Source organism: Armigeres subalbatus, chromosome 2 (genome assembly GCF_024139115.2).
Source record: "Armigeres subalbatus isolate Guangzhou_Male chromosome 2, GZ_Asu_2, whole genome shotgun sequence".
In the NCBI taxonomy this organism is placed as follows: Eukaryota; Metazoa; Arthropoda; class Insecta; order Diptera; family Culicidae; genus Armigeres; species Armigeres subalbatus.
Window position 1 is genome coordinate 71,407,665 of NC_085140.1, and position 24,570 is coordinate 71,432,234.

Consider the following 24,570-nt stretch of genomic DNA (forward strand, 5'->3'; position numbering starts at 1 on the left):
TGTTTGCATTCGTATATCATGAGGCTAACACGATGATACTTTTATGCCCAGGGAAGTCGAGATAATTTCCAATCCGAAAATTGCCTAGACCGGCACCGGGAATCGAACCCAGCCACCCTCAGCATGATCTTGCTTTGTAGCCGCGCGTCTTACCTCACGGCTAAGGAGGGACCCTAGCGAGAAATCTTGGCTGCCGCTGCTATCGAATGCCAAGATTTCTCGCTACTTTCAACACTAAGAGTTAATTTTCCGGCAATAGTTCTTGCCATTCGGAAGGTAGACGATTAAAGTGCAGAGATAGTTCAGCGTGCTGTTGCCTTTGAGTAGTAATGTTTTGAGTTTCTGAGCTGTGTGGCATGGCTGTGGTTGACATCGGTCGGCGTGCTGCTCCGGAAATTGTGTGAGAATTAAGCGTTGACGTGTGAAGCCAACAGGCTCTTTCGGGTTCTCTACTAAATATTATCTTCGCTTGACGCTCTTCCGGAATACGAACAACGTGTCCGTGTTGTATAACCTTAATAATATCCAGCCCTTTATACACCAGGTATAACTCGTCATTCATGCGACACTGCCAGATACCGTTCTCCTGTAACCTGTTTACCGCCGAGTATGGTCCGCAGCACATTACTCACAAACACTCCGAAAGCTCTCCGATCAGGCTTCCTATAACGTCCATGTTTCATGGCCGTATAAAGCCACCGGAAGAATCAGAGTAGTATACAGCGCAAATTTCATTTTTGTTGGCAGATTACGGGACTTAAGCGGATTACGAAGTCCATAATAAGCCCTATTCGCAGCTGCAATACGCCTTTTCACCTCGTAACATCATTAGCGCACGTCACTAATGTTCCAACATACACAAATTCTTCTACCACTTCAAATTTGTCACCATCCAGCTTAATTTCACTACCCCCACCCCAAATGAACCCACGTTGATTGTCAGCGACCATGTGCTTCGTTTTGCTGGGGTTGACCGTGAGTCCAATTCTCGCTGTCTACCTCTTAAAAGGCACACAGCGATCAATCCCGTTTCGTGCCAACCAAGGGCATCGTTATTAATTGTAACTTTTAGACCAACATTTGAAAAGGGCGTAAACACCAAAATATAATCTTTAACATTCCTCGTGTAAATACAAAGATATATACATAGACAAAAAACTGTAAATATTAAATTTTGCTAGTTATGCCTTTTTAAAATGTTGGTCTAGACTTAGCCTATAGGCACTTTAAAATAACTGTTATAATCAAATTTTGAAATTGAAAAACAAAACAGTAATAAAATGAACACAAAAAAAGGCGTCGAAGGGGTTTGTCTTTTGTCTGTAGTGTAGGTATCACGGTTTCTAGTGGAAGACATTGTTTCTGGAACTCTTGCAATCGTGTAGTTTCGCTGTGTCCTGGTATGGGAAAGTTCTGATCCTTCTGCAACCTTTGGTGTCCTGCAATAATCCTGTTTGTGCGCTGTGCTCCGGTGGTACATAATTTCCTCACTAGAAGAGCATAACGGAAACTGAACACAATTTTAACATATTGTGATATTTATAACTTATTTTGACACAATTTTGTTCTTAATAGCCATTATCTTTCAAATGTTCTAACAGGATTTTATCATAATATGATTAAAAAAATGCTTAACGCCAAATTGCCCAACAGTAGGCAATTAAAATAGATGTAGCAAAGTCTCCCAGCCATAGATATCACAACGCTGATATAATTTGACAAGGTTGCCTAATTTGTAAAGTTGTCAGTTTCATGTTCTTGAAAAATATTCTTGTTCAGACAAGACTGGAACAATCTGGAAGCCTATCACGACCTGTAAAAATGTCCAACTGATCAGAAAAAATATATTTTGTATCTGATTCTGTTATAAATTTCTAACAAAATATGTTATTTTTATGATAAAATTGTAACAAAATTTGATAGTTTTTTGTTTCCAGTGGTGTAGTTTTTGATAGAAATTTAGATATTTTAACAACATCCTGCACCATGTTTCTAAAAAATATTGTTATAAAAATTTAGTATAACATAATAACATATGTTGATATAATTTTGATATGAACTTCTAGTCGGGTTGCTTCTGAAGGATCGAAGTCGAAGTGACGGCTTTACCCTTGAAATACCCGCTAAATTGTTTGGCAAAAAGCAGAAAATCCTGTGTTTTTTCAATATTTATTCTTTGGAAAGGATCGGAATGCCTCTTTTAGTTTAGGACGATGTTCAGAATCCGACAGAATCGGAAGGAGCTTGAATATGCTCGATTGTTTTTTAAACGATATTCTTCTTATAAAGGAAATAAAAAAAAATTCTATGGCGTGGTGGCATGTCTTGCTATTAGTTTGGTGAGGGATAATGTAGGATAGTGTAGGCAGAAGCCACCCCACCCCCAACTGAATCGAAGGAAGACGATCAGTGGAACCAAATCCCCCCAAAAATTCCTGTTTGCCTTCGGTATTGGCATTGGGTATTGGGTAGATCACAAAAAAAGAAACAAATCGAATTCCTTTCCTATGCTTTGTTTTTGATGGGATGGACATGTGAGTTATGAGATGAAGTGCCGAACTGTTCCCCTACGCATATTAATGGGAATTAGTGGAATTAGTTCAAGAAGCCGTAAGCCTACCTATTTGTCTCGCAGACAATCAACTCCTTTTAGCCATTGAAGCAAATTAGCAGTTCCAGGTCATGTTCTATCCATCACCGCTGACTGCCAAAAGACAGATGTATGTGAGCATCGATTTCAATTAATCATGATAACCATTTGCTTTGATACGAGCTTCCAATTTGCTCGAATCGAAGCTTGTTCGACTCCATTACCGCCATGTGGGGCAACATAGTCTGAAACAAAATTCTGCCGAGCATACTATTTCTCATTTTAATGTTTTACAGTCTTTCATACAGTTACTTACTGCATTATATTTCATTTGAATGAGCAGGAGCACTGATATAAAATTATCAAAATTCATGTAATAGGTTTGAAAAAGTCGTTTATCAATTTCACCACAGATGACGGTACAATTTATTCCATTCTCGTACGAGTGGCCACTCCTTCCAAGATATAAACATCCCCAGTACTAATTGTTCCATTAATCCGCTGCGTAGTTGAAATTGAATTTCTTCAAGTGAACCTGTCATCAAGCTCGGCTGCTGCACGGACTCCAACTGCTGGGTTGTGGTGCTGCAAAATGACTTAGATACCGGGCTAAATGCCATGTGTCAAGCAATGCGTTATGGACCGTCCGCCCATACGGAAGATTTAATACCATTGGAGCGCATTTACCATAGAGAAGGTACGAGGAAGCAAATTGAAAACTAGGCCGATCTTCACCGGAAAGATAAATTGCCACTCGCCTGCCAAGTGGATTCTATCTAGATTTCACCAAACTCAGCCATTTCACTTTGTCGTCATGTGTGTGCTCCACATTTGTAGGGGGAAATGGTACAACCAGTTGGCAATGCCTACATAGAACCGAATGAGAAGAATGACGGTGAAGATGTAAGCTTGTGGAAGTACGAAGACTGTTTGATTGTAAAGTGCAGCAGGATGTTATCGTAAACGACCATCACCTGTAGGTAAGAAAGCAGCGAAGCTACCACAGCGCCAGAATCCAGACGACCAGACGTGGTTTATTGACTACAATTGCCCCATTTGGATGGCATGCCAGCTGCAATATATCACTTTCACAAATAATCGTTTAGCTGGGCCACCGAGTACAAAGGAGCCGGTCTTGGCTGCGCTCCAGATGTAACAACAACCGTGATATATAACTTAGTTACTTCACAGAGCAACGCTTGCCGCAATCCAGGTATCATGCTACTGTTGGCTGCTGGTCGTCAGCACCGGAACGAAACCATTAGCGAGGAAAGTGACGACTTCCGGAAAGGATAGTTTCAGGATTGTTTGGAATACCTACGAGGATTCACCTTTGGAACAATTCTTTGATAATGTTCTGTTTGAAAGGGCTGAGGAATATTCGGTTTAAATACGAATGTACATTCAGACAACACTCTTTGTACAATTCCATTTAATTTCACTAGTTTATTGTACCTTTGACAGATACGTATTTCGACCTCAACAGTAAGGCCGTCTTCAGTGTCTCGAACTTGACTCGACTTGACGAGTCGAGTCAAGTACGAGACACTGAAGACGGCCTTACTGTTGTGGTCGAAATACGTATCTGTCAAAGGTACAATAAAGTAGTGGAATTAATGAATGCTCATTCCAACGCTATTTCGGCGTTTCTGTCCTCAATGCTTTTTCTTTAGAAACCAAAAATATGTTCTCCTCATTACCATCAGTCTGAGACATTGACTATCTGAAAGGGTAGAGTTGACACTAATGTTGTGCTGAAGAATTTGAAAATTTTCCTGCTTGGAATATTTTGATTATCATTTTTGGGTGGCGCATATTGTCCAGCATCATTTTGGATTGAAATTCTCAATTTTGGAATAAAATCGTTCTGTTTGGGGTACCTCGGGCAAAAATGCGTAATGGCGGACGTACCGCAATTTCAATCGAAACTTATTGATAAAGTTTTGATAATTGTGTATTTTTTATTTCAAAATGTTGTCTTGTACATAATATGGATGGCAATCAGTAGGGGTGGTGGAAATTCGCGATTTCGCGGAAGCCGCGAAATTTGATGTTAGCCGCGAATTTTAAACATTTTCGCGAAAAACAACGAAATTGACCTTTCCCGTCAATAATTTTATTCCATTCTATTTTTTTTTGTGTCTTTATTAAGGAGACTTTCAGCCCGAGGCTGGCTCGTCTCCGAGGATTCCATTCTATTGCCACAGTCGATTTCTTTACCTAGTCAATACCAACTCGACAAACAACGCATTTTTTGACGTTTCGAATTTTTTTTTGAGTTCAAAGTCCGAAATTGGTCGAATGTTCAGCCAAAATTAAATTGAAGAACAATTTTGTTTTTCTTTCAAATTTTAAAAATAGTTAGAGACGCAAAAAATATGGATTCTTTAGGAAAGTTTATCCTAAATATGAGAATTAATCGATTGCCCCAATAAAAATTGTTTGACGGGAAAAGTCAATTTGGCCTCAAAGAATATACAATTATTCGGAATGTGCGCGCTAAACTGCCAACCGAACGCTTTTTGGGCTGTTGGTTCGAAGCACACAAAACTAACAACACGAATGAATAGAAGCTACACACGGTGCTTTGCTTTGCGCGGTCTGTACCAAGTGCTTTTGACCTTTGAGTAATGCAAAGAAATGATAAAAAAATAATTTGAAATTAAAAAACGCAACAATTTAAATAAATATGGAATCTACATTGTCTTTTTTATTTTTTGTACCGAAATATAATTTACCGTGAAATGGCCGCGAATTTTAAGATTTTCTGAATTGGCTGTCCGCGAAATTGGCTGTTCCGCGAAAAAAAGGCATGAAGGATTTTTGAGCTCGGTTGCTTCTTCCTTCTTCTTCTATGGCTCTACATTCCAACTGGAACTTGGCCTGCTTTTCAACTAAGTATTCTATTAGCATCTCCTCAGTTATTTATTGAAATGCCCGCCATTGTATGAGAATGTATCTTGTGTGGCAAGTACAATGGATACATTATGTTCAGGGAGTCAATAATGTTTCCTACCAGAGAACATCCTAGACCAGACCAAGAATCTCACTCGCCATCTTCGGAATGGTAATCCGACGCCTTTGCTCGCAAGGCTTTTTGGAGACCCCGGTTGTTTCGTTGCAAGAGGATTAGAAGCATCCTTCTACGCTTCTTTGAAGCCTCTCCCAAGTAGCTTGAAGGCCTCGTTTCAAGATGTTCAGAATGTCTTCTTTCAAAAGTTTCGGAACCTTCTTCCAAGAGGCTTGGAAGTCTCCTTTAAAGAGGCTTGGAAGCCCCCTTTCAAGAGGCTTGGAAGCCCCCATTCAAGAGGCTTGGAAACCCCTTTCAAGAGGCTTGGAAGCCCCCTTTCAAGAGGCTTGGATGCCTCCTTTCAAGAGGCTTGGAAGCCTCCTTTCAAGAGGCTTGGAAGCCTCCTTTCAAGAGGCTTGGAAGCCTCCTTTCAAGAGGCTTGGAAGCCTCCTTTCAAGAGGCTTGGAAGCCTCCTTTCAAGAGGCTTGGAAGCCTCCTTTCAAGAGGCTTGGAAGCCTCCTTTCAAGAGGCTTGGAAGCCTCCTTTCAAGAGGCTTGGAAGCCTCCTTTCAAGAGGCTTGGAAGCCTCCTTTTAAGAGGCTTGGAAGCCTCCTTTCAAGAGGCTTGGAAGCCTCCTTTCAAGAGGCTTGGAAACCTCCTTTCAAGAGGCTTGGAAGCCTCCTTTCAAGAGGCTTGGACGTATCCTTTCAAGAGGCTCGGAAGTATTGTTTTAAGAGGCTCGAAAGCATCTTTTAAGAGGCTTGAAAGTCCACTTTCAAGAGGTTCAGAAGCCTTGTTTTAATAGGCTCGTAAGCCTCCTATCAAGAGGCTGAGAAGCCTACTTTCAAGAAGCTCGAAATCCTACATACAACTGGTTCGGAAGCTTCCTTTCAAGATGCTCGGAAGCGTCCCTCGAAGATGCTCGGAATTCTTCTTTCAAGAGGCTCAGGAGCATCCTTTTAAGATTCAAAGGAATCCTCCTTTCAAGTGACTTGAAAGCCGTTATTCAAAAGGCTTGAAAGCCTCTCTACAAGAGGCTCAGAAGGCCTTTACCAAGAGGTGCGAAAGCCTACTTTAAAGATATTCACATGTTCCTGTCAAGAGGCTCGGAAACCTCCTTTCAAAGGGTTCGGAATTATTCCTTCAAGAGGCTTGGAAGCCTACTTTCGAGAGGGGGTACCTCAATTAATGCAAAAGTTCGAAGGGGTACCTTTCAAGAAAAAGGTTGAGAACCGCTGTGCTAGATTATTGATCAACACTTCGGAAATGCATGTTTTCGGAAGAAATCAACATTAAATTAAACGATTAGCTTAGGGGGCGCATATTGACCGCATCTCCGATACAACAAAAATAAGAAAAGGGATCAAGTCTCCCCAGTCTCCCCTACAGATCATCTTCTTCTCCTTCTTCTTCTTTTTATGTATAATACTGAGTTTTTATTTCCTTTGAGGCAATATAACTAACGAACGGGTTAACCAATTTGTGCGGTTTTGTCACTAATCTGTTCGTCTTGATATCAGCTGTGTTTATATAGATGAAAAGGCGAAAAAAATCACCGGGAAAGTTTAAAAATCGTCAAAATGTAACATTTTTATGAACTCTGAAGAAAGCCATCAAACTAGAACTGAAATCGATTTGGAGTGTGACGCTGCAATCAAATAAAGGATTTGGTTGAACAAAATAGGCGGTACCAGATCCCATGTTTCTAGTTTTTATATGTACTTACTTATGGCTTTGTGCTGTGAAAAAATGATAGCATTTGGTCAATGGTATGAGAAGTATTTCAAATTTTGCGTGGCAACAAAAAATATCTCTAGGAGGTTTAAAATGCACAAACCGACCTGTTGAATTAGTTACGGTTGCCAATCCAAAAAAGAGACAATGATCAGGAGTTTAAAGGAGGATTTAATTTGGGTTTACTATACGTACACGTAAGTTTGATGGGTAAACGACTTTTTTCTGGGTAGATCCAGTGATGCAGATTAGCTCATTGAACTTGATCCATTTTCTGAGTTGTTGTTGACTGAAAATTCCTGTTCACTTTGCTCCAAACCACAGTCAGTTGACTGGAAGAACAACCTGGAAAATGTAAGAGAAGAAAGACAATTTTTAGAATCAGTTCCATGTCAATCAAACTATGAGTTAACCCCACGAAAAATCACAAAACATCGAAGTAAATTCAGATGGTATATAAACAGCAGTGAAAGTTCTGGTTAAGCGAGAAATTAATGAATACCACCATTGTGAAACAAATATTGGGTGTAGAAGAAATGATAACTGAAGTAATGTGCGGAAAACTGGTTGAGCGCAATTTAGAATCCGTGAGCTGTAATTTAAAGTAGATAGATGCTTTTTTAAAAATTACATACTCCTTCCAAGCGGGCATAAGTGGTCACTGAAAGTTTTTAATAAACATTGAATCGTTTGCTAGATAATGATTCAGTACTTTTACAGAATAGTGAATACAACATCATGCGGAAAACTTTGTTTCACATGTATGCTACCGTTCTCTGAGCTTTGATGATCCGTAGAATACTGTTTTACTCTCAATTCTCCGGTCGATTTCTGTTCCGGAGTCCTGTTCAAAATCTATATTACTCTCATTGACTAAATCCTCGTGATACATTAAAAGGCTAGATGCAGCGTTCCAATGTGGATTTCATCCAATGTGGCTACTGAAATCGGTTTCAGTTTATTTTATCAATTCTGCGGACACATTTTAAGAATTCAGCGCTGAAGGCTGAAATTGATCAGCTGAAAGCATTGATGACGTCGGGAAATAGTACTAAATTTACTATCCCCGATCCCATCAAGAACCTATCGGAGTTTTTCGGTAGTAAGAAAGAACTTTCAAGCTGGCTACGGGAAGTAGACGAGCTATATGAAATGTTCAAAATAAAGGGGGCCAACGGCCAGCCCGATTCATTAAGCTCTATGTATATTAGAGCGATCTAAAATAAAATAAGAGGAGACGCTCGCGCGATTGTATGCGCAAATGGCGATCCTGATACCATTGTTGGTATCAAACAGATCCTGTTAGAACAGTACGGTGATCGATTTGACTTTGCGACAAATGTGTCGACACTGTTTAACATTAAGAAAAGTGATAAAAGTCAACTGAAATTCTTTAATGACTGCAAGGAGATTAACACAAGACTAAAATCTAACTTGAATTCCAATCCCATCACAGGAAAGGAAATCATAGATATTTTAACCGTAACTAGATATCTCGACAATATCGGAGAACCTTTATCCGCTATTATTAGATTATCCAAGCCTAAAACGTTAGAAGATGCATACGAGTCAGTGTGTATAAACCAGAACGCGGAAATTAGATCTAGACCCGCGAAATCTCAATTCAACAAATTTCCCAACAAAAGCAACGGCCCCTCGAGTAGCTCCCCTAAGGAGCATACAAATTCAAAACCCCCATATAGGAACCCGATGCAAAAACAAAAATTTAAATCAGAGTTCCACGCGAACGAAGTACCGTGCGGGACCGAAATCCGTACAGCACCGAAATCCGTCCACCTCATGAGTTATCAATGAATTAAAGGGGGTTAAAGGTAATTAATGTAGAAATAATTAATCTTATCCTGTTCAGATTCTTGGCAGTAAGCTTTTAGGGCATATAATTGGAAAGAAGGCTTTGAAATTAAAACAACAAAAATCAAAAACAAATCTTCACCCACCAAACGCGGAGTTTGTGCCGCCATTTTGTTTTCGGGTAGAGCATAATTGCACCAAAAGTAACTGTGTTTTTATTGCTTATTGCGAATCATTACATAAGATCAGCGGAATACAAATCAAAGGGATCCCTTCTCAAGGTGTATATCGAACTATTTACAGTGGTAGTTCGGTCAATCAGACTGTTTCAATTTACATATTTAGTTAACAAATAGCTGTACGGATTTTGATCCTTTGATTCGAAATCCGTCCACGGTGGACGGATTTCGAGTCAGGAGTTGTTGATTTAATTCATTATTTTATGATGTTTTTCGTAGTTTTTAATGAGTAAATGTGAAACAGTTCAAAAGTAGAAGCCTTCATGCTCCTGTGTCGATGACAAATGTTATATTTACATGCGATTCCTATTTTCTAATGACTTTTTCATATACTAAGGTGCTTAAGTGTACGGATTTCGATGCACCACGGTAGACGTAGATAACGACGACGACGACGATGACGATGATGATGACAATGTGCAAGGTAGAACCACAGACAAACAGACGTAACACAAAAAAAAAATACCATCGACCATGACTTCAACGATCAATTTGAATTTGATTGATTGTGCGTTTCACAACTAGAGGCGCTAGCGTCGTAATCCTTCGAGTTTGACATTTCACTCCAGCGCCTTCTGGTGACGATGTCATACGAAACATTGTTTCGTGTAACATGCTCGCAAGGTGGTGGTAGAGGAGTTGAGCGATGGATTTTCAGAAAAACGTTCAAGCTGTTACGTCTGTTTGTCTGTGGTAGAACGATGCAACCCAACGTGTCAAATTTTCGCTTAAAGGAAGACGATCTCCCAACAACGTAAACAATTTTATACCGTTTATTCGCTACAAGTCTAATAAAGGGATATTGAATTTCTTGATAGACACTGGAGCGAATAAATCGTACATTAATCCGGAGCACGTGTTAAAGTGCCAGGAAACCAATCGACCCGCAATAGTGACTAATCAAAATGACAGGGAATCAATATTCGAGCAACGCTAGCGAACATTGCTAGCGCATACGCAGTATATAACAACGAGATGTTCATGTATATACTCAAAATACCAAAAATCAAGGATGTACAATACAAAATTGGTTTGATTGAACCCATAATTGCCAATAATTTATGAATTCATCTAACGGCACAATTTTATATTGAAGGACAGAACGCATTTATGTCAAAAAACCCGTGTGCAAAGATGAAAGATCTCTCTATATGTTCCTCCAGCAACTTGGAACCGCCTACGGAGTGCATTCAACAATTAGTTTCAGGACAACACACAGCCAAATGTCCTATGGAACGAATTTACGAAGCTAAAACTATTCGTAAAATCACAGAAGGCAACATCATGGTTACAGGATCCAACATTACCCTTTCATCAAATTGTTCATCCGAACGATTACTCAACGGGTCATTCCTCATACAATACTCCAATTGTACTGTGAAGCTGGACGACGAGGAGTATGTTAACTCCGTCATGGAAATTCAACCATTCACCCCTACCACAGGAATTAAGGTCAGTCCAACTATACTGATAAACAATATCCCGTTACAGCATCTGCAAGAGATGCATTTAGAACACAGAAACCAGATAGATCATCTCAACTTAACTACAAACAATCTACATTGGAAACTACATATGTTTGGATGGTTAACCTCATTATTAGACCTCTTCATGTTTTCAAAAAGTATCAAAAATTCAATCGGTCAGCCAAGAGTCACAATTCTTATGCTAAAATAAGTCTCCTGTCAAATTTTCAGCTAATTCGGATAAAATTTCGAGGTGGCTCAAGTCGTTTTAGTGTTTATGGGCTATTTTCAATTTTGGAAAAAATCTAACAAGAGATATAAACGTCGAAAACTATCGCAACAACCTCTATACGAAAGCTTTTGGTGTGCTCTACAAGTCTTGTGAACATTGAGATTCGTTCCGTTCACGTTTTGTCCATGTTAAAGTGATTTTCAAGCTTTTAAGATACTTTTTGAAAACATGAAGAGGTCTACTCATTATCAACAACAGTTATAATCTTATGTATCCTGGGCCTGATCATAGCCATCATCTTTAACTTTTTTAAAAAGTGGATTCCAATAAGTCAGACAATCCAAATTTCCATGGAAATGTGTACATTTGTGAATTCAATTTCGTTTTTTTTTTACAAAAAATGTAACATCCCAAATGCATCCGGCGAGCTATATTCTATAAAATTTGAACATTAGAACGAAAAAAAAATCTAACTATGTAGGGGAACAGACGGCTTTGGCAGGTTTTGTTCTATTATTGGCAGGGGGGTTGTCGACCGAATTTTATGAAATTTGGCCACAATATTCTTTGATATGCAGAGAATGTTTGGGCCAAATTTGAGCATAATCAGTCACAAAAAAACCCCTGCCAATAATAGAACATAACCTGCCAAAGCCGTCATTACCCTACCTGAATTCAGCGTAAAAAATCTTTTTAGCATATTGAAAATAGTTGATGGGAGCGAAAAAAAAATTCAATTTTGTTGGATAGTGAATTAGGCGAAATTTACAGCTTTAATATCTTATCTGAAAGATAAACTAATGGATTTGCCAAAAAATGAGATTGATGTTATTTTACTGGTTCCAATAGCGTTCCATTGATTTCTTATAAGACTCGCCATTATTGGTAAAATTGCTCCACTATAGGTACAAAGAAGTCAATTTTTTAGGGAATATAATTCTTTTCAATAGTTTTTCAAGCGAAACATGGATTTAATAGCATATTCTGAAACAATCGTGAAATTTGTAATTATGAAAAATCTTAATAATATCCCACTACCTCCACTATTGATGCTACCTCCACTAAGGGTACGGTTACCCTGTCGAACGCAAATGTTATCAAAACAAAAAAGTATCAATTGATGTTTCAAAAAGTTGGGTTCATAGGTGTACAATTTCCTCTATTATGCACGGGCCCGTTGGTTTTGGTGACACAAACTGTAGCAACTGTTGAATCTTTATCCTTATCGTCAGTACGTTCAAGCTGCCATCTCCAGCATTTTGTGCCACTCCTTTTGGAGTCTGTGCTCAGCATGCACTGCTCAGCATTGATTGATTTGCCGATAATTTCGGATGAATGGCCGACACTGCTCTCCTGCCCAAAAAATAACACAGATGGAGAAGACTCATTAGAGGCCAATTGGGCGCATGAATTTGGCGTTTTTCGTCATCGATGCCGGGCTAGTCTTTCGTTACGACAGCTGCCGGCTGTGGCGAATTCCGTTGTCCATATGAAAAATGACACGTCATTTTCACGTGCCGGCCGGCATGTTTGGTCTTTGCAATACCGTGAACGGTACATTTTCCTTGCTGATAAATTCGGGTAAATTGTTTAGATATCCTTTTTTCGGTCGAAAAACCGAAACACCTATTAAAACCAAAATTTCTTTTACGTTAGTTTTCTGAATTTAAAAAGGAAAGTCAAATGAGTAATGAAACACAGTTTCAGTTTATATTTTGTGGCTTAGATTTCTACGCTTTAATATTATTCGACTCGATAATTATCTTAAATGTTGTTGATTCAACAGTCAATTTGTCGTTATTTTTTTTAAGTTTTTCACGTGGCTGTTTAACTTGCGGAGTTGGCTTTAATGTGGTTTGGATTTTCGCGGTCTGTATCATCCGCGTTAAACCCAACTTCAGAGCTATTGATAAAGCATGTTTTTAAGGTTAAATATTCTGAATCATTAAAAGTAGAACGATGTGTTTTAAAACATCTAATATTGTATATCTTTCTCTTGACATCGACATTTTTTACACACTTTGGTTTCGTCGCAATTCAACTTTTACCTTCTGTTGGCATTGATGGAAATCAGAATCGCTTCCTAACGCGAACAACGGTACCCAAAAGTCCTACCGTACTTATTATTAATAGTCCACCAGAAAGAAACATTCAAGTGCCCATCCCATTCCCCCAATGACAGCACCGCGAAGCTGCCAAATGTATAATTTCATCCGACACTCGAAAACTCATCAATTTTAAGCGAGAATGTTCATTACTGTCCGACAAAGAGAACGAAATCGCTGCAAACCGTCCTGTCTGCTGGATGCCTTGAATCATCACCATAAGTGGTGCTTTCTCTGTTGTGTCCTGCGTGGTGGTTGACTGACGACCATACGCCTGGTGCCCCGGAAGGGATTCACATTATCATTAAGATTATCAACCCTGTAATCATCCTGTGCATCGCCTTTTTTCTCGGTTGATTCAAGAGTGAAACTTTAATTTCAAAATTGCTTTTGCTCATCGCTGTCATAGTTTTGTGTATTGGATGTAACCGAAAGGAAGAACAAAAATGCATGAGAAAGCACTCTGAAAAAATGGCGGAAGATGGCGCGTAACCTCGTGACCCACAAAGAGCCCTACATGGGCATCGCGTTCCCGTCTGAGGATTAAAGGATAATAACGAACAAGCTAAGCCAATGATGGTATAAATGCAATTTGAAGGTCAGGGATCGCATGTACGTCCGAGTAGGTAAGTAAGGGCGCGGATTGGTCTTTTGAACAGGATTGCCAGAATCAGCTTTCCTACTTTTAATCACGAAAACTAGGATGAATGTAAGCTGTACTGAAAAGGACTCGGGCGGGTCATCGAGGTGCAGTCATTTGGGGAAACTTCACGGATTACATGCCGGCGGTGTAGCCATTTCGGAGAAGAAGCTTCTTGTTGGTTGGTTCTGTGGTTTGCTATCTCTTATTCGACAGCAGCGTCCAACCGGACGGGAATGCTACAGTACTAAGCACGTAGACGTACGTTCACAGCAGAGGAAGACTATGTTTGGGCAATTCCGCGTGGAATAAGAACATTCAAGGAAATTGACAGAAATCAAAAACAATCATACTTTAGAGAATTCTACAATAAAACATACAGTTTGCTTTCTGGTAGCAACTTCCGGAGCGACAGTTCTTTGTCTTGTTGTTTTTATTTGTTTTAAAACTCAAAAATTCTATGTGTCAAATTCTATGTATCAAAGAATACGCGGAAATAAGTTTAAAGCCTAAATGGAGTTAAAGCTTACAAAGCTGTGAATCACTTACTGTTTCTAAACAATTTATATTATTTTCTATAACTAATATTATTTTCAATAACGATTGTTTAAAAATATTTCTGATGACAAAGAAGAAATTCAAAATTATCACTAGTTTAATAACAGCGATATAGTCTCCCCTATAAAAGTTTTCGACCTTTTGTCTGATTCTATTTTTCCAAAGAGCAACTCGCTATTGAAAAAAATCCACTCCTGAAAAAATTTAAAATTGCGGTTAGACAATTTTGCAGTCTCGTGTGTTTGTTTCCCTTGGATTGTCATATTAGGGTTCCAACTGAACTCGAATCTCATTGGCACGGTCCCCGTTTGCTGTGCGCTTTTGTGAGCTTGGTTCGGATGCTCTTTCGGTAGGGCAGACAGTCGGACATATTACAGCCGGCCAACACACCCAGCAGAGGCAAACTAACTGGATATTGTTTTTCCTGTACTCTCGGTGCTGCGCTGTAATGGGAAATGGAAATTAAATGGCGAACACTCTGTGAACCATTCAACAAAGTTGCAGGGAGTGGAGGACCATGCGGAAGAGGGACCACAGATGTGCCTGTTGGAACCGACGACAGAATCAGAAATGAGAAAAACCCGTATGAAAATTACTTTTTTCAAATTAAATCTGTATGAATAGAAGCGTTAATTAGTGAAACACCCGATGTAACTCGTTTCATATTGGGATTCCGTATTGTAGGTATCTTACAATGGTTTTGGAAAACTATTAACTGTATCTTCATTCATGAGATTTTTTGTTATAAAAGTTACTACATAGGGGAACGGTTCGGCACTTCATCCCATAGCTCATATTTCCATCCCATCAAAAACAAAGCAATGAAAAGGAATTTGGTTTGTTTCTTATTTTTGTGTTTTTTTTCACCAGTGGCCTGTTAGCAAAAACAAGCGACGAGATTGGTGCTGTATTTCTTTGTTTTGCAATGAGTTGAATATATGTTCAGTGAGATTGAAAACGGAACAGTTCCCCTATTTATAATACTCTCATTGAGGCTTTTAGAAGAACTACAGTGCCCATATTCGTAATAGGTATAATGAATAATGTTTTTATACGTGGCAAAACTATTGAGGCAATAATCAAACCTATATGATGCATACCGACCAAAAATCAAATTGACCATCATAGAACACACATGACACGTTAAGAAAAAAAGTTAAAAATTTGTTCTACAACCATCGGACTGCATAGGAGTTCGTGGGATCAATTCCAGGCTCGTCCCTTTCCGCACGGCTAAGGAGGGCTCGGATCGGCGCGGTTCAAAATTATCGTTCAAACATGTCGTCGACGGGTGACGAGAAATACCTTCGTTAAATATTAGCTTTTCTCGTGACCTAATCGCAATAAGCATGGTAAAACCTCCTATCCTGCGGTAGTGTTTAAATAGTCCATCCTGGATTTAATAGCATTCAAAACAATTGTGGATCCTCTAAAACTCTTCGAATTAACCACTAGAACACCTTATGTTTGACAAAATTCCGTTCAATATGATGAAAAATCAACATTTTTCGTAAAAAAAATTCTTCCTTTAAGCCTATTATTGCGGTTGTGCTAAGGTCCTATTGTTGTGGTATCGCTCTCCATAAGAAATACAAGCAATACCGCAACAATAGGAATGACCTTCAAACAATATCGTAACGATATAGTCAACTGCGTCCTCTTATTGCGGTAGTTTGTTTTTATTGTGATAAAAACAAAACAGCATAAGTTTAGCACAATAGACTTAATATTTACAAAACTAGAGTTAACGAGCATCCTATTCATGTACTGCAATGTAAAAAAAAAACAGTTTATTTTTAAAGAATTTTCGAAATCAATTTTGTTTTGACGCGGTGGAGGGGTTACCTCCATAATAGGACGTTTTACCCTATAATTTATATTGTACATACAAACGCTGGAAATCCGATCCGATCCGATCCGAGCCCTCCTCAAGAACTCAAATTTTTTGAACTCTTCAACTATTTAAAAAAGGGCCCCTAGCCGTGCGGTAAGACGCGCGGCTACAAAGCAAGACCATGCTGAGGGTGGCTGGGTTCGATTCCCGGTGCCGGTCTAGGCAATTTTCGGGTTGGAAATTGTCTCGTCTTCCCTGGGCATAAAAGTATCATCGTGTTAGCCTCATGCTATACGAATGCAAAAATGGTAACTAGGCTTAGAAACCTTGCAGTTAACTGTGGAAGTGCTTAATGAACACTAAGCTGCGACGCGGCTCTGTCCCAGTGTGGAGATGTAATGTCAATAAGAAGAAGAAGAAGAAGAAGAAGAAGAAGAAGAAGAACTATTTAAAAAATCGAAAACAAAACACGAAAAAGTGCTGCACGTATGAACCGGCCAGGAAAATTGAACTGATGTTGATTCAAGATCGGGTTAATGTTAAATGGATTCTTTCGGAAAGTTGATCTTAAATAAATTAAAGAATCGATAATTAGCGAATAAAAATGTTTAACAGGGTTCAATAGGGAGGGTCAATTCAAATGAAATTTGGTTTAAATGATACTTAGAACATGTTCCATATCTAAATAGAGCTGATAGTTTTTCGTTACGTTTATTGACTTTAACCCTTTATAAGGCAGACGAATCTAAACAATAAATTAACAAAAACAACAATAGGACACAATGTTGACATGGTATTAAACTCAAATGTATGTTTGTTATACATTGAACAGTTCAGAAACATTGAAAAATTGGTGGCAATATAGTTGCCACTGCCCGGCAAGCGGTAAAACATTGGTGGAAATATAGTTGCCACTGCCCGGCAAGCGGGAAAACAGGCAACAACAAGAATATAAAAAGATTTTTTAAAATTTGGTTTTACGTAGAACCAGTAAAATCAAGGTACGTTACATTTTTTTGGTGAAGAGTCCTAGTCAGAAAACGCATTATAAGTGAAAAAAAAATTTTTTTTCGCGTTTTTTCTTCCCCTTGGGAAAAAACACAATTTCGTCAAAAATCCAAAAACCAAATACACACAGATAAAAATATGTTGTGATTTTAAATGTTTTTTCATGCACATATTTGGAGCATGCAAATAAACGTAACATTCAATCGATCTCACTATTTTTTTAAATCGAAATAAATTTAAACGGTACTTGCTTGTAAAATTCAATCAAATTTAATTGAATATCTAATGTTAATTCGTTTGATGGAATAAGCTGCAATTTTACACGTCGTTGAATTTTCAAAATTATTTGCTGTGCAGAAAGGCAAAGCTAACACAGGGTAAATGATGATTTGGGCATCAGTTTTGGTGTAAAGAAATCGATGCGCTGCACATTTTCGCATCTCCGTGATTGTCTTTGAAAGGAATAGTGAGTTAACTGGGATAGCAATGAATAGAAAGTCCCCTTCCGAGATGAACCAGGGCATAGAATGTCGCAAATAAAGTTAAAGCCGAAAATTACGGAAAAGCGACAAAATAAAAATTTCACTTCTTCAAGACATGAAGACGAAAACCGTGCTCCACTCAAACGCGAACTACCAATGATATAAATATAGAGAAACTCTGGGAAATTATAAGCTAGATAAGAGCTAGGAAACGAAGTCTGTTTCCAAAATTATTATCATCACATAGGGGAAATTACGGCTTTGGCAGGTTTTGTTCTATTATTGGCAGGGGTTTTTTTTTATGACCGACTAAGCTCAAATTTGGCCTAAGCATTCTTTGCATATCAAAGAATATTGTGGCCAAATTTCATAAAATTTGGTCTACAAAAACCCCCCTGCCAATAATAGAACAAAACCTGCCAAAGCCGTCTTTCCCCCTAAATAAAATCGAAGATTTTTGAAGTTCATTCGAACTTTTGTCCCTTCTACTTGTTCATTCGACTTCTTGTTTTTTTTTGTCTTCGAACTTTTTCCCAACAGCCCCTCAGGGAATGCTTCTGATTTTCTGATGCTTCTAATAGAGGTCATGGATTTCACAAATTTCTCACATTCTATAATGGTTTCAAGCAATTATTGCTAACTTCTTGGACTAGTTATTAACTTTCAGCAATTTATATGGATCGCAGTGATTCTTACCTGGAATGAGATAAGACAACTCAGAGCTGAATGACCTCACACAATTTGTCCACGATTTACGCGACTGGCAGTTCCAGTGTAACCATCTTGTTTTAACTAATTGAAAATTAATAAGACGATCAAATTTCAAACAATAAATTATGTTGAGCTGTTGAACTGCACTCTCTGATTGCAGTTCTAGCTATAATTAAAAAAATCTTGTTCCATTTCGTCTTCAAATTAACGAAAGAAAAGTTCATTCTTGTCCACTTGTTTCTTTTGAAATTTTAAGAGGAAAAATCCCTGACTACTAGCAACACTGCGAAAGTAATAACAAAGCACCCGCGAACGAAATAAAGCAACGCTGCGCATGCCGGCATTTTTCAAATCGCCAAAATAAAATCTGCCTTTTCTGATAGTGGATGGGGAGACATATGTCAATCGCAGTAGTCATTCACGAAATCATGCATTGAACGGGGCTGATATGCGTAGAAACTATAAAACAGTTGCTCTATTTCTCGGCATAACTGTCCCGCCAAACTATTTTCATGATCGTTGTCGCAAATTCTATTTGTGAGTGAAAAATAAGAATGGTTTCAATAAAATTAAGTCTTCTGAATGGTTCTGTGATGTAATAATCTTATATTGCATTATGGTTATACTACAGCAATGAAAATTAGTGTTCAATTTCAAATCCCATTTTCTCATTTGTCGTTTTTTGAATTTGGTACAAGCATACGTAGAACGGCAGGGAAGCTTTAAGATGTTCTTTGTACGCCAAGAAATCAAGAAGTCATAAGTGGTGCAGATCCTTGATGACACGCAGAACAATCTACGTTAAAAACAAACATATTTTAGGTAAATCCAAAAATAAATTCAGTTTGTTCTGGCATCAAAAATAAATATATTTGGATCAAACATATTGTTGCATTTGAAGCGAACGAAAACTTTTTTTGAATCAAATGTGCGTTTCAACCAACTAAATGTTTGAAGCAAACATGGATATTATTGTTTTGGTTCGACCACTCATAATATTTTCTTATCAATTCTATCAATTTTCATATTCTGGTAGTATTTGACTACCAGATTTCACCTTTCCAAACGTTCATATTTCATTTACTTACCTTTCTGTACCTGAAAACATACTTATCATCAATTTGGAAGCAAGAAAACATATGATTCCACTCTTGCTCCTGCTCCTCTGCTGACTTCCGATCGGATCCGATCCGAACTCGAGTTTTTGTTTACTTTTGCAAGAGCGAGCTAGAGGCTGCCCACTAGTGTATGTATAAAACAAACAGGGATTCAATTTGGTTTTAAAAATAAATATGTTTGATTCAAACATATTACTATTTTGGAAATAAACATGTATATTTTTGAAGCAAATGGATGAAATTTGTATCCGTGGACGCAAAGTAAGACGTTCATCATCATTTTCAAGTATTCAAAGTTTTTCGAGAACCTCCTGGAGCTTGGATCTATGTTTTGTGATACATGGGATAGAATGCAACCATTGCATAGGTTCATGGTAGTCCAAGAAAACCCTGGAAAAGGCCTTAAGATCTACACGCGTAATTTGAGATCTTTCTAATATTTTCAAAAGCGGTACATGTTTGTGTGGTATGTAGAATAGAATGCGTCCATTGCATAGGTTCATGGTCTTCCAATAAAACCCTGTAATAGGCCTTAAGATCTACACACGTAACCAGATATCCTCCGGATTGTTTCAAAAGTGACACATGCCCTTTGTGGTACATATAACTAAATACATCCATTGTATTGGTTCATGGTCATCCAAGAAAACCCTGATGTAAGGCATTAGAATCTACATGCTTGACCAGAGATACATCAGCCTGTTTCAAATTTGGTACTTGTCCTTTGTGGTCCATAGAATAAAATGCGTTCCTGGCATATGCTAATGACCATCCTTGAAATTTATAGATTAAGACTTCTAGGCTTACACGAGTAACTAAAAGGTATTTAACCTGTTTAAAATATGGTACATGATTCTTGAGATATTAGCCCGTTTTTCCCCTTACGTTCTCGACTTGAAGCTGTATCGTTCCCATTTATTTATTTTGCATTTGCAAAGAATAAACAGTTTCGTATTAGTGATATGAATGAGTATACTACCAGGAACCGATGACAACAAGAACTACTTGAAATGTAAATATATAAAGATTAGGTTACACATCTTGTTTATTCTTCCATAACTGCCTAGAGCAAAAGACAACAACTAATTAGCAGACATATACCTATAGCCTCCCTTTCGGGGGTTGATATGCAGATCATTACTTTATGGAGTTCATAGACTACCTAGTATCATTGTAGCAAAAAAAAACTATTTGGAATGCATACATTCACTTAGATGGCGTTGCACAACTTGCCTATTCTTCAATAACTGCCTCCATTATGGAGGTTGATTCACAAACCTTGAATCTATGGAGTTCATACTTGGAACTACTACTTGGAATACAAACATATACCAAGAAGGGGTCACATAATATGTTTATTCTCTAATAACTGCCTCCATTACGGAGGTTGATCCACAGACCTTGACACACAACGACACAGATAACGAGCACAACACATTTGGAGGAGTGTATATTCCGGGTATTGAACCACCCGACTTCAGTTTAAAATGTTCTGAAAACTCATATGTGAATATGTACATTATGTGGAAGATATTGATTCGAAAAAAATTATTGGAGGTAACCACTTTCCCTTCGATGGGACTCGAACCCACGACTCTCAGAGTGACAGACGAGAAGAACGTTGCCAGAAGCTGGATGTTGGTGTCGGAAGGAAGCAAGAGCAGCCGAAAAACGAACCCACCGCAGGAAGAAAAAAGAGTATAAAGAACAAGTGATTAGCGAGGTGCAGAAAAGAATGGAGCAGAATAATATGCGGAGGTTTTATGAGACTGTCAATGGCGTGCACCAACGTGCACCAACACCATCTCCCGTCATGAACAACGATCAAGAAGGGAATTTTGCTGACAGATAAAACCGAAGTGGCTGCCAGGTGGAAGCAACACTTCGAGACTTTGTTAAATAGTGGAAGTGACGGTGCATCGGTGTATAGAATGAATATTAGCGATGATGGACAAGTTATGGACCAGCTTCCGGCTGTACAGTGAGCAGTTTTATGAAGTTCTGCTCCATATTATGTTGAACATATGGGAAGACGAGGAATTGCCTGCTAGCTGGTTGGACGGCCTCATTGGCCCTCCCTTTAAGAAAGGGCACAGACTGGGGTGCTCCAATTACCGAGGAATAACCCTCCTTAATTCGGCGTACAAAAACCTGTCACGTATTCTGTTCAACGGATTGAGACCGCTTGAAGGCAGGTTTTCGTGAGGGCCCATCAATGACGGCTCAAATGTTTACCCTACGAAACTCCCAAAAGTGGATTGTTTTCATTTAAAACCTTTTCCTTTACTTTGGGCCAATTTTGAGTAAAATGATTTTTCTAGCACTAGGTAGTTTGCCTTTAATCACATGTAAATATTTTACCCAAAGCTAAGTTAAATTCACCCAAAGTGGAGTTTGATCAACTCAAATTGAATCTAGCTTTTTATTTTGACCAGCTATAATTTCTAAATCAGCCCTATTTACATTTGCTTCGGCCACTATAAATTATCCTGATGTAGAACGAAGTAGGGGAACTGTCCCGATCTCCATCTCACTGAACATATATTTATCTCATCGTGAAACAAAGAAATACAGCCCCAATTTTGTCGCTTCTTTTTGTCAACATGCGTGCTCACTGCTAAAAAATCACAAACATTAGAAACAAAAAAAAGTTTAACATGCATTGCTTTGTTTTTGATGGGATGAATTCCAGGAGCAGTTCCCCTATGCTGTACTCTGATGTTAAACTTTTGTTTATAGTGAAAATTCAAAAGTTTCCGTCATCGTTTTCAAGTTGCAAGATTTAGTTCTTAAATGGTACCTCAATTCATTGCCTTCTCATTTCAGGTTTAGTCAAAATGGTCCCCTAAAGAGTTTTCAGCCCCGAGATTCAAGTGAGACAGAACGTATGAGATAAGAGATGCAGGATTATATCTTTTTTCTTTCCCAGGACGATACATCCAGCCATTGCTACATTTCACAATAATAAATACTTCTGTATACGGCTTGTGCATCATTTATTTGCAAAACAGATTAGTTCAAGAATTGATATTTAGTTTCAGAGCGATGGTTTTTGATTTTTAATAGCAAACAACGGGTCAGGATTCTGCGTCGAATGCAACTCGATGCTGGTTGATGGTGATGATGATGGTTGTGGGTAAGTGCCTGAAAAATAAGTGATATTTTTTGCGCACACACACAGACATCACCTCAATTCGTCAAGCTGAGTCGATTTGTATATAATAATATGGGTCTCCAGGTCTCCTATAAAAAGATTGTTTTTGGAGCGAACATATAGCCTTTATGTATACTTAGTTTTCGAGAAAAGCTAAAATTGTATTTTTGCCATAACTTCCAAGCTCATAGTCCGATCCGGCCAAATTTCAATCGAAAACAATGCACAATAGGAAAAAAATCCATTACGAAAATAAATTCAATATCTCGTTTTGGTATGGGCGGATTGCGCTGAAATTTTGACACACATCGTAGAACTTTCTGAGGAATCGTGCAAAGATGGTAAAGTTCACTGCACTATGCTGTAAGACCTCGTTTTACCCCAATGACCCTTATTTGTTATGTAATTCATCAAGTTCGGAAATACAAATAATTGACAAAACATAAATAACATATTTGACCTAAAATTTTGTCAAAAATCGTGGATTGTGAGCTCTGTTTACTGCACGATGTTGGGATTTGCGATGTTGCTGATTTTACCCCACGTTCTCATATTCTTCAAATTGCTTACTAATAACCTTACATTACTATTGGGGGTCCCGTAGCGTAGTTGGCTACCTGTCGCCTTATAAACGGATTTTTGGGCCAAAATCTATGCGAAATGCATATTTGGTGGATCCATTTTCAAGCCAGTGACGCAATCCAGATAGGCGTCCCGCGTTTATTACCTTTGGGTAAAATGACCATACGTCCCGCGTTTCGCGGGACAGTCCCGCATTTTCACAATTTGTCCCGCGCTGAAAAGCGTCCCGCGAAACATCCCGCTTTCAACTTATTTCTGGTTTATGTCCCGCGAAGTACAGAAAATAGAATACATTATTGTTTTATCAGCACTTAAAATGTGTGCATTCGCAGTAAAGCTGTTATCGATACAAGAATATACGAAAGCTCAGTTTTAGTTTGAGCGTGCATGAACACACATCTCCCTGTTCTACCTAGTAATCCGAAATCGTTAAGTATATTTAAACACGGTCATTTCAATTATTAATTAGTATTTAAAAAAAATAAATTTAAAAAAATTATAATTTTGACTAAGACTAACGTTTTGCAAGGCAGATCATAGAAATCAAGATTAAGATGTTCTCCTGTGACAAAAACTATCTTATAAAACTTATCTTTATAGTTTGTTTTACCCAAGCCTTATACCCTGGGAATCTTGTAAGCAGATCGACACGGAACGTCTAAAATTCCACTCCTTTTAAATGCCATGCGGACCAAAATCTTGCGGAAAATCTACCCCAGTTAGAAGACGATCTTTACTATGTTGATATTGCATATCGATAGCAGTGTTAGGAAAAACTCAAATTCCTAAATCTTTTCCAAAATTTAAATCAAGCGCGAGTCAACACCTCATGGCACAGAGAATCGTTCATGATTCGACTCGCGGTTTGCATCATTGCTTGATTTCTACGTGTTATTCTCCATTGAATTAATCGAATTTACTTTCTTGTCTTAAAACAATGGAAAATAAATCCATAGGTAACATAAAATACGCTTTTATTGGGTTTTGGTGCTTTTTGAAGCGAAATCTTTTTTTATCGAATAAGCGGAACAATGCATTTCTGCATGCAAAAGTCAAGCAAGATGCTCTCCCTGCAGAATCGCAAGTGATCTTAAATAGGAAGGAATTTTTGATTTTCTGAGCAGATATCTATTCATATTCAGTATCACCTGTTTGGAAATAAATTAGAACTAAAACCGTGGACCATATTCCTGAAGGTGAAAGAAAACCAGAATAGACCTTTAAAAAAATATGATCTAATTAATTCATAATCACAATATTTACTTTTGTCAGGTATTTTAGAAAGAGTTGTTTAGG

At 38.3% G+C, this 24,570-nt stretch overlaps 1 protein-coding gene across 3 annotated transcripts in view; it reads right to left on the reverse strand.

The window, feature by feature from the left end:
- LOC134214527 (EGFR adapter protein-like) overlaps positions 1-24,570 on the reverse strand; it is a 184,915-nt gene that overhangs the window by 80,651 nt on the left and 79,694 nt on the right. For 2 of the 3 annotated variants that reach the window (XM_062693885.1, XM_062693883.1), the window contains exon 2: positions 7,529-7,678. The exons of the other annotated variant lie outside the window; for it this stretch is intronic. The gene's annotated coding sequence lies outside the window, so the exon portion shown is untranslated. The remainder of the gene's footprint in view (positions 1-7,528; positions 7,679-24,570) is intronic. 3 annotated transcript variants of the gene reach the window in all.